We start from the raw sequence: 17,338 nt of genomic DNA, 5'->3' as shown, positions 1-17,338 counted from the left end.
AGCTGGTGCAAAACATTGCACCTACAGAATAAATATACTACTGAGATTAATTTAGCGCCACACTGGATACAATCTCATTTGTTTCACCACATACTCAAGTCTTGCCCATGCAAGTAGGTCTTGTGAAAGAAATCTTATTCCTGAATCTCACTGACTTTGCTTAAAAGGCTTGTTAGTATTAATGTTATTTTGTCTGATCAAAGTAGGGCTGCAATGTTTATTTTATTAGTTAACTGACCTTTGTTTTAGATGACAAATTCACATTTTGTAGTAAGCACCATCTTAAAGGAATCATTCCCTCCTGTGTGTGAAAGGAAAATGCTTCCTGATCAACAACTTTGAATTTGATGAAAAGCCATTTAACATTGAAACTTTATTTTTGCTACACACATTTGCTTATTCATGAGAACAACCATGCCGGATGTCTCAGACTAAAGAGCTATTTAATCCAACATCCAATTTCCCACAGTGGCAAACCAGATGCCTATAGGAAGCCCACAACTGGACATGGGGTAATAGCTTTCCCCAGCAACTGGTACTATTCAGAGGCATGCAGCCTTCAAGCCTGGGAGTAGTATATAGCCCTTAGGGTGCATAGTCATTGATGGGTTTATCCTCCGTGAATCTGTCTGATCCCCTATAAAATCCATCTAAATTGGTGGACATTGTAACATCTTCTGGTAGCAAATTCCACAGTTTGACTGAATGCATCATGTGAAGAAGTATTTCTTGTCTGTTCTGAACCTTCAACTCTTCAGCTTCACAGCATGACTCTGGCTTCTAGTATTATGAGAGATGAGGAAACTCTATATCCATTTACATTCTCTACACCAGGGGTGATTAAACAGATGCCTTCAAGATTTGCTGGACCATGGCCACCATCATCTCTGATCTTTGGGAGTTGGAGTCCAGCAACATGGAGGGCCACAAGTTAGCAACCCCTTCTCTATACCATACATACTTGTCACTCCCTCTTCCTCATCATTATCTAAACTAAAAACCCACAGACTAAAATGCCACCAGTCTTTCTGGCTATTGTCAGAAAATAAACTTCTATGAAAGTTAATATGGATTATATACAATAATATTATTGGATTCCCAATAACTGGGTTCCCAAACTGTGGTCCACAGAGCACCAGTGGTCCTTGAGCTTTATGGTGTGTCTGTAAGAATACAGCTTCTAGCACAGTTCATTACAAAGGCTACAATAGCCAGGGCCACCAGCAATTTTCAAGTGGTCCTTGGGTGAAAAAGCTTGGGAACCACTGCAATAATATAGCCAAGGCCTGACCTTGCTGTGTATCTTGCTGACCTCCAACTGAGATTTTTTGGTTCTCTGACTAAAACATGCAATTTTGCCCCAGAAATTACCATTCTTGGGGTCCCGTGTTCCACATTCAATTTTGCCTGGTGCTGAAATAAGAAGCCAAAAGTTCCTCTTCAGGTATGAGGTAGCAAAGCAAATAACAGCTTAGTTTACTACTTTAGACATATTTCCTGATACAATTGCTCCAAACTTGAATTGTTTCCATCTGCCTCCTCTGCTTTCCTGTGCGCTTTGAAATTGTACATTGGAAATATGTTTGAGATGACAGCGTAGCCTTGCTACTTTAACATTTTCTGAAATATGAAAATGCATTTCCTGTTTTGTTACAAGGTTCTTGTATTAAATAACAACAATTCCTGCTGCATGACAGGATAGTTGTAATAAAAGACTTTTAAGATAGATTAGACTCCTTGGTGCCACATCAGTGATTAATCTGTCTCAACAGGCCTTTATTGCTTTGTATACTACTGAATAGGCAAGACTATTTCTTAAATATACTTGACTCTTTTGGTATCATGCAATTACACTAAGGAGCCCCCAAAACATATACAGTTATTTTGAACTACTTCACTTGCAAGGAGCAATTGATCGTCAAGAGTCTCTTCCTCCTCTTGTTATGCTGATTAACAGTTTCGGAGATATTCCCCGAAAGGAAAACATTTCCAAAAGTAGGCGACAGTTCTCATCTTAATATTTTAATTCCTTGAGGGTCCTCTACATTCTTAATGAAGCTCTGAGGGGCACCCTCTTTCCTCCTCGCATTTTAACCCCATGCAACCATATTAGGCAGAAGCCTTTAATTCTCTTCCACCACAAGAGCCAGCCTCATCATGAAACAGTGCTGTGAAGCCTTGGCTTTTTGCAGCAGAGGGGGGCACCGTTTTTCTGTATCCATTCTCCAACTCTGTGTTCTTTTCCCCCCTTTTTAATTGGCCTACTGAAGAAAGAATATGCAGGGATCCTATTCTGAAATATGTATGTACTAAATAATTTTATCTTGGAGGTATTTGCAGGCTCAGAAATTAAGAGTTATAGCTGAGTTCTGTGTCCAGCAATTTGTGACATGGTATAGACTATGGGTAGGCAAACCCAGACCGTCTGCGGGCCAGATCCGGCCCAATTGCCTTCTAAATCTGGCCCGCAGACGGTCTGGGAATCAGTGTGTTTTTACATGAGTAGAATGTGTCCTTTTATTTAAAATGCATCTCTGGGTTATTTGTGGGGCATAGGAATTCATTCATTTCCCCCCTCCAAAATATAGTCCGGCCCCCCACAAGGTCTGAGGGACAGTGGACCGGCCCCCTGCTGAAAAAGTTTGCAGACCCCTGGTGTAGACAGTGAAAGGGGGAAGCAGGAAGAGACAGCTCCAAGGGGACTCTGAAAACTAGGAGGAATTAGTGGACACAGTCATCTGAGGGAAGCCAGCCAGGCAAAATGCCCTAGGAACAGCAGGTGGGGAGATGCCAATCAGGAGACACACCACATAGAGAAAGAACATATAATAGGGTGTGAGGTGGGAAGTGGGGAAGGGCCAAGGGTGGGGAATGCCTTCTTCCAAAAGAGACTGCCATGGACTGTCATTGCTGCTGCTTCCTTCTCTGCTGTTGTTTTTGTTGCAAGAAACAAACACAGCTACCCCTCTGGAAACAGTAACTTTTAAGAGTTGTTTGAGACTGTCAGAAAGCCTGTTGATAGGGTGATTCAGTAGACTTTGAAAATATTTTGATAAAGTTATTAATCAAGGACTCTTGAATTAACTTAGCACTTTTGGCATAAGAGGAGAGGTCTTTTTTTTTGCTCTCTCTCACTGCTTAAAGAAAAGAATATGAACAATAAGCAATTCCATGAAAATTCCTCATTCAAGCAACTAGCTGGGTTGTTCAGAGATTTCTGTATGCTCAGGCAGGTTTCTGCAGACCACTTCAAAAATCTGAAGAAGTACCGGTATAAGGTATTTTGGTGTAAGACAGAACATAAGGATTAATTATTGTAACTCTATATTTGGATTTAAAATTATGCTGGACTGTGAATAATATATTAAAAATTGTGCTGGATTATGAAGAATAGTTACTATGCTTGAACTATGAAGAATAGTGTTCCACTTCCGATAATTAATGAGACCTTAAACTTCAGTCTCTGGAAACTATCCGGTTCTTGTTGTACTGGGCACTCTGCCTAATGCAGACATTGTTAGTATGGCTGAGGTCCAAGCTAGTATTAATATTCAGCCCAACTTCCACTGGATTTATTTGGCATTATGAGTATTACTCATGTGGGTCTTCAGACATGGCTTGTGATTAGGAAGACCCTCTGTTGGGTTCACCAGTTGTGGGTGGTCTCATACTATAGACCTTCCAAGAGATCTCTTGCTTGAGCCCCTGTATCTCTGGAGCCAAGAAGCTTCACTGGTTGTTGGGTTTTGTTTTGCTTTACTCCATTCTTTTCAGTGTAATAGGTCACTGCATTTTCTGCCTCTAGAATATATTTCCCCTTTTCTATTAGTAAACTCGTGGGACGCAGGTGGCGCTGTGGGTTAACTTAAACCACAGAGCCTAGGTCAGAAGGTCGTGGTTCGAATCCCCGTGACGGGGTGAGCTCCCCTTGCTCGGTCCCTGCTCCTGCCAACCTAGCAGTTCGAAAGCACGTCAAAGTGCAAGTAGATAAATAGGTACCACTCCAGCGGGAAGTTAAACGGCATTTCCGTGCAGTGCTCTGGTTCGCCAGAAGTGGCTTAGTCATGCTGGCCACATGACCCGGAAGCTGTACGCCAGCTCCCTCGGCCAATAAAGCGAGATGAGCACCACAACCCCAGAGTCGATCACGACTGGACCTAATGGTCAGGGGTCCCTTTACCTTTACCTTTATTAGTAAACTTAGTACAACACTGCAGTGTGTTCATCTCATAAATGGTAATCCTCTCTTCACCCATGTATCTCTTCACCCATGTATCTCTTCACCCATCCTCCTTTTCTCCCCAGTCCTTCAATCCTCCCTGGATCCTTGACCACCCCAGTCCCATTACCTGCTTCCCTCTCAGCTTCTACATCAGGCATAGACAAACTTGGCCCTCCAGATGTTTTGAAACTACAATTCCCATCATCCCTGACCACTGGTCCTGTTAGCTAGGGATGATGGGAGTCCCAAAACATCTGGAGGGCCAACTTTGCTTATGTCTGTTCTACTTTATCTACCTTTATAATTTGCATTGTTGCTCCAACCTTAAATTTCTCTATACAGATTAAGGTGCTTTGTCCCAGCCATGTCACTAGACAAGACCCAGTCTTCTGAAGAACAACCTGCTGTTCTAACCTAGAAGCTAGTGCATATATATTGCTTTTCAGTGTTGTTGTTGTTTTGGCCTAATTGATATTAGTACAAAGGCTTTAAGTACAAGGCAAGGTTTTAGTTGAGTCCACTAAATCTCTTGAGTTATTGCAGATAAGAGTTTTCACTATGCATCATGACAGAGTAATTTAAAAAGAAATCATACTGAGCTATGCAAGTGCCAGTGCTCATATTTCTTCCTTTTAAAAATCCAAACAAATGCTCTCAGTTTGCAAACAATATAATAATCTCAGTTACTTTTCAGGAAATTATATTTAATATACTTTACCGAGACAAGGGGGAAACCGTTTAACCGAGATAGGAACTATATTTAACCGCCACAGTACTAAATGGAATATTTCTATGTAAGTTATGGTTTTTAATCTAACTTAAACCATTATGTACACAGACACTATGTTTTTGCTATTCTAATAACTCCCATTTTATTCTTCGCAACTTTTATTTAAAGAAAATCATATTGTCCTAAGACAGCACACTTTGTGTAAACTTGTACAATATCCCGAATTTTATTTTTATGTCCATTTCTTTGCTAGTCTAGGGATGTGTGTCTGCATGCTTAAAAAAAAATACTGGAGCCTTAATAGGATTTCTCTTCATAGATATAAAGCATCTTGCCCTGCCTGGGGGGTGGGGTTTAAATGGCTGGATAAGAGCCTTCTCTAGGGAATACATATTGGTGGGTGCTCACATTTCATTTGCATTGGATTTCTTCCAGTGATCTGCACTTAGCTTACTGCATCCCTGATTAATATTTTACATATATTTTACTAGCACTTTAAATGAAATTTTCTTCCTGAGAAGATTAATTACTGAATGAAAGATATTGAAAGCTTATTATTCCAATACTTCATCCAGATAAAATTTAGCGTATGTATGAAGTTAATAATATGACAGTAATGGATATAATTTAAGATGTATGTTAACTTCCCTGTCTTTTTGTCATGCAACTATGGGTAACTTACAACAAGTTGGTATATACACTCATTATGGACAAAGCAAGTGGCCAAACTGTGTTATCTTTTAAAAAATAATGAGCAAAGTTAGTATAGCATGACTAGCATACAGTTTCATAAAATTTCTAGTGCGTTCTTAATAATTAACCCATGGGAAAAAATGGCTGGCTTGCATTTTTCTCCATTTGCAGAGCTCAAAGTGCTTAAGTAAGTTTTAATGGTAATCAAACCCTCATACTTAAAAGCAGCAGACCATTTGGAGGGCCAGGAAATCAAGGCAATTGAACCAAGATTCACACAAGACTCACATCACACTGACAAACAGAATGTACTCTGAAAAGATATAGAGCCCCTCCACCCCCCTGAGCATTTAGCTCAGGGCTGGGATTCCAGCCTGGGAAACCTTTTTGGCTCCATGGGCCAGATCCTTCTCAGGATCAACATCATAGACCAAATCTATGTCAGTGCAGAGGTGCCGTTTGCAATTGATGGCACCAGGCATACATTTGCCCATTCTTAAACTCTGGAATGTTTTGTCCATGAATTCAAAGTGAATTGGCTCCAAGTCTCTCTTTGTGGAGCTACTCTGAGCCTATTCAAAGTATGATGTGGTATGCTGGCATCATCCATGCCATATGTAGATGCTACCAAGTGGAAGCGAGAGCTGGACCATAAAGAAGGCCGAAGAATTGATGCTTTTGAATTATGGTGCTGGAGGAGACTCTTGAGAGTCCCATGGACTGCAAGAAGATCAAACCTATCCATTCTGAAGGAAATCAGCCCTGAGTGCTCACTGGAAGGACAGATCGTGAAGCTGAGACTCCAATACTTTGGCCACCTCATGAGAAGAGAAGACTCCCTGGAAAAGACCCTGATGCTGGGAAAGATGGAGGGCACAAGGAGAAGGGGACGAAAGAGGACGAGATCCTCTTCTCGAAGCTACCAGCATGAGTTTGGCCAAGCTGCGGGAGGCAGTGGAAGACAGAAGTGCCTGGCATGCTCTGGTCCATGGGGTCACGAAGAGTCGGACACGACTAAACAACCAACGGTAGGGTTTGGGGGACTTCCATACATGCATTTTTTTGCAACGTCCTCCTGGCATCCTCCTCCTCCTCCACATGCCATGTTATATTCCTTACCCCATTTAATCTGAAATTATTGTTTATGCAGATTTTTTATCAGGGTTTCCATCGAAATGGTCAATATATGGAAAGTAATAAGGGAAAGCATTTTGATGAGAACGACGTCATGTGGACACCAGCATGATGTCCAAAATCAGTTTCCGTGTAGAAGCACCCCAAAGCTGCTTTGCCATCTCCCTGGTGAAATTGCGTAAAAACATGTGTGAGGAAGACCAGAAAATGATGGTAGAGGCACATCTTTGTAACGTCAGAACAGTCTTCATGTGACTGTGAGATGCATGCAATAGAGGGAACGCCCTGGGAATTCAGCAAGATGCATATTTTATATTTACAGTTGAGTATTACACAGCAGAAAGATTTTAACCTGTGGCAAATTTTTTAATCATTTCCACATCATTCATTTCCAAAATGTTCAGCACAAAAAGGTGACTATGACTATCAATGTAAATTCAGGTGAAATTAGGATTTCTGATATCAGTGTAATTGGGTAATAGCTAAGCTTTAAGCTGTCAAATGAGTTAGCTGATTCCTAGTAGTTTCATCCAGTCTCTCCTGACATTCCATGTGGGCACATGACAAATTATAGCACATTCACACAAGTTTGAGGAACAAAGGTTTGGTTTATGAAACTCTTTTCTCAGAATCAGCCAGTTATTGTGAGAGAGCTATTAATAATAACTTGTTTATTATCTTGTCTCGCAAACTTGGTTATTAAAAAAATACATCAGACCTACACTGCTGACTCCTGAGAAACAATAAGCCAGCTGTGGTGTGAAAGAGTAAATATTTTTAAACACTTTTTAAATGGTATGCATCCTATTTGTGAGAGAGAGTGCATGCATGGGCACATGTGAAAATATTCAACTAGGTTTTTTTCCACCTGGGTCAAAGACTCGCTAGCTATGGCCAATGTGTCCCTTTCAACATCTTAAATTTTCCTGTAGTACTTTGTATTGAATAGTGTGTGCCAACCTTTATTCTCTGCAAGTATGTGTTAACAGTAGTAGCACGTGATCCATTTTTTTTCATGGGTTCATTCCATGGAAGTGCTGTAATGCTGAAAGGCACTTAGGCATATAGGCGAGGCTGATCACCATGATCCTCAACACACTATTGTTGCACCTTATCCCTACTGTGTGATTTCATGGCATGGATCCTTATAAATACCTCTCTGCCTATGCTGTTATGACCCTTTAAACAGACCAGCACTTGGGGATCAATCCACAGAAAAATGCATTTAACATCTCTGTTGTAGTGTGTTATCAAAGAAAACAGATAATGCTGTCGTTCAGGAATTATTCACATGCTTGGCAGAGAGGTCACTCTTCAGCTTTGTGAATTGTGACTGAGGGGAATATGAAGCTTTTGTCTCCACTGTTTGTGAGGTTATTTAACACATGCAAGTTGGAAACTGGAGGAAACTATGCGTACAATATACACATTGCTAGGTAAATTTTGATAAAGTATTAGGATTCTTCCAAGCCTGCTGAATTCTAAAAAGTTGTCCATTAAAGCCTTGCACAGGGGAAAGTTAATGTATTATCATCTCCAGAGATCTTGGTGTGCAGTGGCATGAGCTGGGATGCTGGTAGTAGAAACAAGCAGGCTTAGAATACACTGTGGTGAGAGCACCCTTATTTCGGCTAGTTGAGGTGCGCTTGCTTCCCACTGCTGCTGCTTTTTATTTATTTTTGTGATTTCTCATTGCCCATTCAGGTTTTAGCTCCTAAGTATTTGGGAAATAGGTTCAGTGAGAGTGCATTTTCACCCTTTAGCTTGGGGAGGCTTTTCTTTGGCTCTCCTGTGTTGTGATTTTCCTTTCCTATTTTATTTTGCTTGCTGATTGATTTATAGCACTTTATTGTACTCTATTGTATATATTGCTTTAATATGCTGTTCACTGCCTTGGGCCAAAAATGTGTGTGTGTGTGTGTGTGTGTGTGTGTGTGTGTGTGTGATGTGGAGGTGGGGAATGAGGCCAAAAGAGGATGCCAGGATGCCCCCCATCCAGCCCTCAGGTAAGCACTGGGCTTTGGGAAGGAGGCACAAGACTCTGGCAAGGTCCTTGAGCGCTCCCTTCTCCTTCCCAAATCCAGGCAAGTGCTAACTAAGCTTTGGGGGTGGAGGTGGGAGGACTCTAGGACCCTGTCAGAGGCCACCAAAAAAAGGCCTTGAGGGATGCATGCTGCCCTTGGGCCATGCCTTGGACCAACCTGTTCAGACAGATCTGAAGGAGGAGGAGGAGGAGTTTGCATTTGATATCCCACTTTATCACTACCCAAAGTAGTCTCAAAACAGCTAACATTCTCCTTTCCCTTCCTCCCCCACAACAAACACTCTGTGAGGTGAGTGGGGCTGAGAGACTTCAAAGAAGTGTGACTGGCCCAAGTTCCCGCAGCAGCTGCATGTGGAGGAGCGGAGACGCGAACCCGGTTCACCAGATTGCGAGTCTACCGCTCTTAACCACTACACCACACTGGTGAAGTGAGAGAACAAGAAAATAGGCACTGGTAATAGTACTAAGACATAAGTGAGCCTGTTCAGGAAATGTGAGGGGAGAAACTGAGGTTATCTTGCACTAGAATTAGCATAAAAATTACCATCCTTTCATGATGCCTGGATAGCCAACACAAGGTATGTGCTCTTATTATTTCTCAAATAGCACATTACCCTGGCAACTTATGGAACTCATGTTTCATTTCCTGCTATGGCTCTTGTGCTTGCTTGCAGGTCCATTGCATGTAGATATTTGAAAAGCACTTCCACAATAAAACAAGCAAACAAACAATGTGCACAGTTGTTTGTGCATGTTTTTAGCCTTCCTTTGCAGGAGGTGTGTTTGTTAACAGATCCAAATCTTCAGGCATATCTATAGGGAACACAAATCGTAGGTGCAGGACAAACAGCAGCAACACAACACAAAAATAAATTCAACAAGGGATGTTGGTGCAGCAGATATAATTATAGGAAGAGGTGGTGGACTGATTATTCCTCACAGCCCAGCCACCAACCTCACTTACCATGTATTCACATCTTTTGCTGTTTGACCCCAACATCTCAATTTTCTGTCTTTGAATTCCTGGCTAATTAGGCAACTCTGTGTTCCCTATGAGACTGGCCTTTTGTGCAGAGTTTGTAATTAGAGTGACTGTGCGGTGCTCTATTAATTGCAAGAATTGTGATTTTTAGATTAATGAGTTAATTGCTAATATCTGCTTACAACATTCCCTCAAGATGTATTACATTACATTACATTACAGTAAATAAACCTCATGTGTGGGATAGAAGACATTCAAAGGAAGCTGCCATGAATCACTTACTGTTAGATGGTTAAATTACTATTTATTCACTATATGGTATTTGTAAAACAGATGTTTTTTTCAATTAAAAAAGGAAAGAAAGAAATACAAACTATTTTGGTTACCAAGGGTAACAGAAACAATTTGGTCTGTAAAATAGGATATTGCTGCTCAATGTGATTTACCATATTATAGAGAATGGGCATAGTCAATGTTGTGCTCTCTAAAATTTGTTGGGCTACAACTCTTATCATTCTTGACCATTGGCCATGCTGGCTGGGGCTGTTGGTATTTGTAAGTAAACAATATATGGAGACCACTGCAGTGGGTAGCCTTTTAGCATATGCGGTACCGCAGCTTCCTCAATAGCCTTCATAGGGTATCTGTTCCCTGCTTTAAAAGAAGTAAGTCTGAAATTTATAGAAGTGACATTGGCTATGGCTTAGTACAAAAGGTAGTGTAATAATCTTCATTTCCCATGTTGCCTGCATTAATCCAGTACCACTGGCTAAATAAAACCTTGTTTCTAATAAATTTTTGTTTTGTTTTGGGTTCTCTCACTTTCATCCTATTCAAATGTATTTTACTAAATTTGTCAGGCACTTGAGCCAATATCCCATGTGTGCAGAGAAAAATGGCATAACAGGTGTTAAAATACCTATGTCTGCTGCCCACCTTTTCCTTGCACATGGCAGAAGAGATAGCACAAGATTAAAGTTTTCCCCATAATAATATTGATGGTATACATATTGTATGTTATAAAGGGCGAGTTGTTTAGCCGCATTCCCATGAACACTGCTTTAGACACCCTTAAATTGTTCCACTGCATAGTTCCCAAGCAGGAAGCAAGCAGCACCTATTCCAAACAGTTTGCTAATGGAAAGTCAGAATTGGCCTTCAGGCTTGCCATGAAAGAGATCTTTCTTCTTTGCCACTCTGAGAATTGCTATCTGGGATAGGGAAGTGGGCTTTTCTATGCACAAACAAAAACACACCCAATCTTTTCAAACGGACAGTGTATTAGTGAAATAAACAATACATGAAACAAAGAACACACCCAGAAACTGTTCAGTCATTTGTGTTTCTTGATATGATAGCAAACTTAATAAACTTTGTCCACTACATTTATGCTGTCAGATTTCCTCTGCTGTTAATCCAAAAGTTGCTGTTATTATTATTATTGGTTTAAAGGACCTTACCACTGTCAGTCCTAATGCTTACTCAAATTAGTCCCACTGTGTTCAACGACATATATTCCCGGATAAATCTGTATAGAAATGCAGTCTTCTGCAATTTTTATGCAAATCACTAAAATGCTCAGTTGACCCACTCTTGCACCATTTGTGTTATGTGTGACTATTGCAAATGTGAGATAGAAAGTGGAAAAGTGAATTATGCTGTACTCACCGATATAGGTTGCTCATTCACATTATGGACCGATTTATGGGAGAGCTAGTTTAATGTGTGATAATGCTTGAAAGAAAAGGAATGAAGATTTGAGCATGTGAGGGACATGCACTATTAGTAAGCACTATTTTAAGCTAATGCTGATAATTATCTTCATCACCATTACTTTAAAAAAAAAAACCACACACATTTTAGAATTGTTTGCAGAGATCTTATTTTATACCAAACCTTTGTTTTCTCAGAAGCTGTCTAATGTCCTACTTTAGCCAGCCAATTTTACATTCTTAATTCCTAGGTAATATTGTTCCGACCATTTGGATGCTGCTACCTTGTTAATTTCCTTAAACTATTGTGCCTGGAAATGTTACCTATTTATATATCGCATTGGACCCCAAGGAGCCCAGAGCAGGGCTTTACATATCAGACATAATAGGACCCAAAGATTGTGACTTCTCAAAGTGAACTGTGTGGTTAAGCAGGGATCTAAAATTAGGATCCCCACTCTGGCCATTGCATCGCAGCAACTCTGCTCCTGGTGCTGTAAAAATATCAGCTGTACAGAATTAACCCAACAGTCCTGATTTCCATGATTTTGTTTCTATTTATAGAATGATACATGAACCGTACAGACCTGAGCCTGAAATAGAAGAGGACTGAAAAGGCAGAGAATGCTGCAAACTCTGCAGTTTCATGATCACTTGTACACAGGAAGCATGGTTGCTAATCAGCAGACAATAGTGTGGGCCTGATCAAAAAGCTTAAATGAAACAGCAAAAAGTCTACAGCAAACAAGTAGTCACTCATAGGACATAAAAGGTTATTTAACAATATTTTCACAAATCACAAGTGAACGGGTGCACCGAAAGAAGGCAACCTTCATTAGCTGGCTGGAGTGGGCCTATGTTTAACCAAACATATTTTAAAAAGCCTATAGATAAGAAGGTCCCCAGTGGATCATCTAGTCAGGCTGTTCCTGGTATGCAGCATGGTGAAGAACAACCTGCTTCAGGTGACACCATGAGGGGGTGATAAAAGAAATCAAGAATTGGTATCTAAAATGATTAAATGTGTACCCTTGCTTGTGGGGAGGGGGCAACTTTGGGCTCCACTTCAGACCCCAAAATACCTTGGCCCACTAGTGCAAACACACCACAGTATGACATCATCCTGCCACAATGTGAGCAACCAAGCCTTTTCTTTAACATACGGATGGGAAGCCTTGTTTGAGTTACTGTTACTGTGCTATGCCACCTGTATTTCTCTGTTCTGCTTTTCTGTCTGCATCATCGGTTAGACATTGACAGACCCATATTCTTTACAGTACCTGCTATACCTCCCTAGGTGGTGATGGTGGTAGCAGTAGTAACATGGTTTTCACTACTGTACAAAATGGATTATTGCTACCAATGATTGTGAGCTATCTCTTGCTCGTTACACCTTCTGTGCTAGCTTGTTGCACACCTGCTTCCTTGGTCCTCTGGTAGGTCTCCTACAGTACAACTCCAAAGCTTCTGTTCCAGTAAAGGTAAAGGTAAAGGTACCCCTGCCCGTACAGGCCAGTTGTGTCCGACTCTAGGGTTGTGCGCTCATCTCACTTAAGAGGCCGGGAGCCAGCACTGTCCAAAGACACTTCCGGGTCACGTGGCCAGCGTGACGAAGCTGCTCTGGTGAGCCAGCACCAGCGCAGCACACGGAAACGCCCTTTACCTTCCTGCTATAAAGCGGTACCTATTTATCTACTTGCACTTAGGGGTGCTTTCAAACTGCTAGGTGGGCAGGAGCTGGGACCGAAAGACAGGAGCTCACCCCGCTGCGGGGATTCGAACCGCCGACCATACGATCGGCAAGTCCTAGGCACTGAGGTTTTACCCACAACGCCACCCGCGTTCAGTACTGTTCCAGTACTGCTCTTCATATGGGGCCGGCTTCAGAATCTGGGGACTCTTCACACAATAGACTATCAGAAGACACCTTAACCAGCCAGGGTAGAACATGCAAAAATGCAGCCCAGAATTACCTGTCCACATAGTGTGTCTAAATGATGACTTCACCATTCTCCATCCAAGTGCTGCTTAGGAACAGTGTGCTGCAAACAATTTCTTTTGTTATCCATACAAGTGCACACTATTACACTATGCATTTAATGCAGAATGTAATTTGGGAAACGTACTTACAACCACTAACAGAGATTTAGACTCCCCAGTTCACCCATACATAATCACAAGCATGTATTGTCATCCTAACAGTGCTTACAACAATACGATTAATAGCAAATAATTAAGATTAATTGAGAAACAGTATTATATAACACCATTGTTTTGTTCAGCTTCCTCCTCAGTGGGCCCCAGGGCTCTGGTATTTGCCCAGTATTGCCGCCTTTGGGAAAGGGCCAGGTCTCCAGTGTTGACAGTGACACCTGAAACAGGAATTCATATATCTACTCCATAAGAAGACACACGAACCCTGGAAGTGAGGATAGCACATGCATATTCCCACCCACAGGAAAAGATGCTTGAACACCTGCTTCAATTTATAGACAAAAATGTGAAAGTAGTTTACTCAGGTTCAAGGACTAAAGTTACTCCTAGTGATATTATATAGCGTCCTCAGATCTGCAAAGTACCTGCTTTTGATATGAACAGTTGATCTTGATGTGGTGTCCTAAACACAGCTGTCCTTCAGACACTTGTGTTACATTGTACTTGCTTATTTCCTTTGTTCATAGAACAGTATAAGCTTGAGGTTATCAGCCAACTGGTGATGGACATTGGATAGGGAGGATCCTGCCTCAGTGCAGGTGTTTGGATTAGATGACCTTAATCATAATACAGCCTTTCAAATTCCATGAAACTGTCCATATCACTAAGATAGGGAAGTGCAATTGATTCCTTCTATTGATTAACTAGTTTTAAGCTGAGCCGCAGAGAGGTTGAACTTTGAGGAAGTTCAGGTTTTATAGGAAGGGAGGGGTACCCATAAACATATGTTTGTTTAGGAACACCTGGCACACTTATCAACACTGCACATCCATCAAACTTTAAGCCAAATGGACTGACACAAGGATTAGCTGTGTAATTTACATAGAAGCATTCATGGGGGAGACTTCAAGGATGAATATACTCAAGTATTAAGTCTGTTGACTTGATACCACAGGAACAGATTACACCTATTGTATGCACAAGCTTCGTAAGGTATTTATCTTGTCTTGGCTTGTTCAAAAGTACAAAACAAATAGGAGGAAAACAAAGAATAAAAATGTGTTTTCACGGTGACCAGAAAGCAAGAATTGCCAATAGACACATTTTTTGGGTGTCAGCAGGTCCTTTTCCTTGCATTTGCAAAAGCAGAGAATTTTAGAATTTCTCACCAATGTACACTTAGCCATTTGTAGAAAGGCAGAAGTAATACATGTTTCCTGTCTCTTGCGAATGATTCAGTTCAATAGGCTTTCAGCATACAAGTGTCTCTCCCTTTCCCCTCCTTTCTTTCTTGAAAATAATGCATTTGCCAGCTGGGGAAAAGTGTGACATTTGATAAAGAATATCAGGCATCTTTAAACTAGTGTGACTCATTGTGATATAGCCAAAATCTACTTCTAACTGTACAGACTTTCATATTAAATAAGTATCGTATATAAAATCAGAACCACAGCAAAAAAAAAAAAAAACATTATTAGATCAATCTGTGTGCTGATGAAATGAATAGTCCCAATTCATAGATAAGCTTCTCTCACATTGAAAAGAATCAAATTTTTTTGGAAATATGCTTGCTCCACCAACAATATAATTTTTGCAAGTCCTGTGCTTATCTCCCAGCCTTGCACCACAGGCAATCTAGGGTGCTTGGCTTACAGCATGTGTCATAGAACTCAAACTAGGTGTGTGCTTAAGCAATGCAGCCGCATAAGTCTTTGCAACTTTAGTGTCTATATTTGAGTATGCAAATGAGCTTATTTTAAGAAAGACAGCTTGTTCTTCACTAAGTTCCATGGAATATTTTGAAAAGCACATACCTTGCAGAAGGGTATGACCTGGCAATGAAGTAGAGAAGAAAAGTGTCGTTGTTTTTCTAGCTTTTTTGAAACTTGATTTCCCACAAACTAAAAAAAACAGCTCATAGGTCAGGGTGAAATCATACTGGACCCTGTTTAGCTTTGCATATGTGCTAGCAGTTTTATCACCTCTAACAGTGAACTCAGGTGAGTGAGTAGCTATCAGTTTGGAAGTGACACATGGTCAACCAAAAACAAGGGAGTGATTTTTACATACTCAGTGGATTACTTAGTTAACACTTAGATGTTATATAATACAACAGGAGAAAGCCTCAGGTGGGGTGAGTAGAGGAGAGGCCTCTTTATCCATTCCCAACTGCTGAAGCTTTTCCTCCTGAGAAGCTCAAACCAACGTGGCCCTTGTTCTAGGCTGGCTGGAAGAAGAGTGTTCCTCTTAGGGATGTAAATAAGACTAAAACAGGGTGCTGCTGGTTCCACTTGCCTAATGCCCGTGGAAACCCAAGGTGGTTTATAAAATAACTGCACAAGCCCTTACTGAAAATAATTCTAATTCATCTACTATAACTATTGCAGTTGCTACCAACTTTCTGTTATGATCTTGGTAAGAAGCTAATCCAAAAACTGGAATAGAATAATGAAAATATAATGCCAATAACTTTCTGCAGAGTAGGTTTAACAAGTAAAATTATGTCTGACCATGTGTTTAAAAAATGCAAAAAAAAACAAACCCAACCCTATACTAGGTTACTCTCAAGCTAAGTTCTGCTACTTATAATAATTAAGTGTATTATTATGAGTTGGGGGGTAGTAAGCTATATGCTGTGTGCTGAACCAAAGGTGAGAGGTCATATACGTTTAAAATTCATTTGCTTTGATATAGGCTAATTGGCTTACTTTGATGTTATCCTTATCTCGGGGCTTGGGGTGCTGGGCTCTAAGCCCTGAAAGCAGAACTACTGATAAGATGTGGGTATTTACCATCTATGCCCTCATCTGGTCAGGTGGAATGATGGGAAGTTCTGGCCAAAGTGGTGTATGCTGCTTTGGGTATAAAGAATGTGTGAACGTTGGCTTGGGTGCAAACAAGCCATCTCCTTGATGTGATGTCCACTCCATGGCTGTAAAGGCCATGAGACTGGCAGGATGATTTGCTGCAAGTCTACACCTTTCTTTAATAAAGAACTAGAATTGATCACCATAGGAGTCAACTTCTAGGGGCCGTGGTTGCTTCATCCCCCCCCAATAAAATATTTGAGGGGGTTGCCCCTTGCCCAAGTTGATGGGCATTGCCATTCAAATGGTGTGTGCATGCCACATCATGTGATTATGTGGGGCAGGGCTTACCTGGGCCCCTCAATATTTTATACAAGTTGGTACCTCCTGCTGATCACTCTGATGTTTTTGACATCCTTCTTTGGTATCCCTGTACCCAACCACTCCCACAAGACCTCCTTTGGGCCTGTGGTTCAGAACAATGCTGACACCCATCTAACCCCTGGAACCTGCAAGTGTTAAAATATAAGCCAGGCTAACTTCCTGGTGTAGTGACAGCCTAGGCCCTAGGTAACAGGCCTTTAAGGGAACAAAGGAAATGAATCTGTGTGAGACAGCAAATGGGTGAGGCCTCCTCTCTTAAATGGTCAGAGTTGAGAGTTGAGTGATGTGAGCTAGAAGCTAGGAGAAAACCTAATTGGGAAGCCAGAGAAAGCCAGATTTGATTTCTGTTTGAATCTAAGGTTGCTGCTATGGGGGAAGCAAGGCCTCTCTGGGTGTTAATTCTGTGAACGTGTTCATCATCGGCTCAGATTGTACATTTATGTAAGTAAACCATATACCCTAAAGACACTGCAGTC

Source organism: Podarcis filfolensis, assembly GCF_964270895.1.
Source record: "Podarcis filfolensis genome assembly, chromosome: 5".
NCBI classification, from domain to species: domain Eukaryota; kingdom Metazoa; phylum Chordata; class Lepidosauria; order Squamata; family Lacertidae; genus Podarcis; species Podarcis filfolensis.
The sequence above is the reverse complement of the archived record's forward strand: the minus strand, read 5'-3'. Positions refer to the sequence as shown.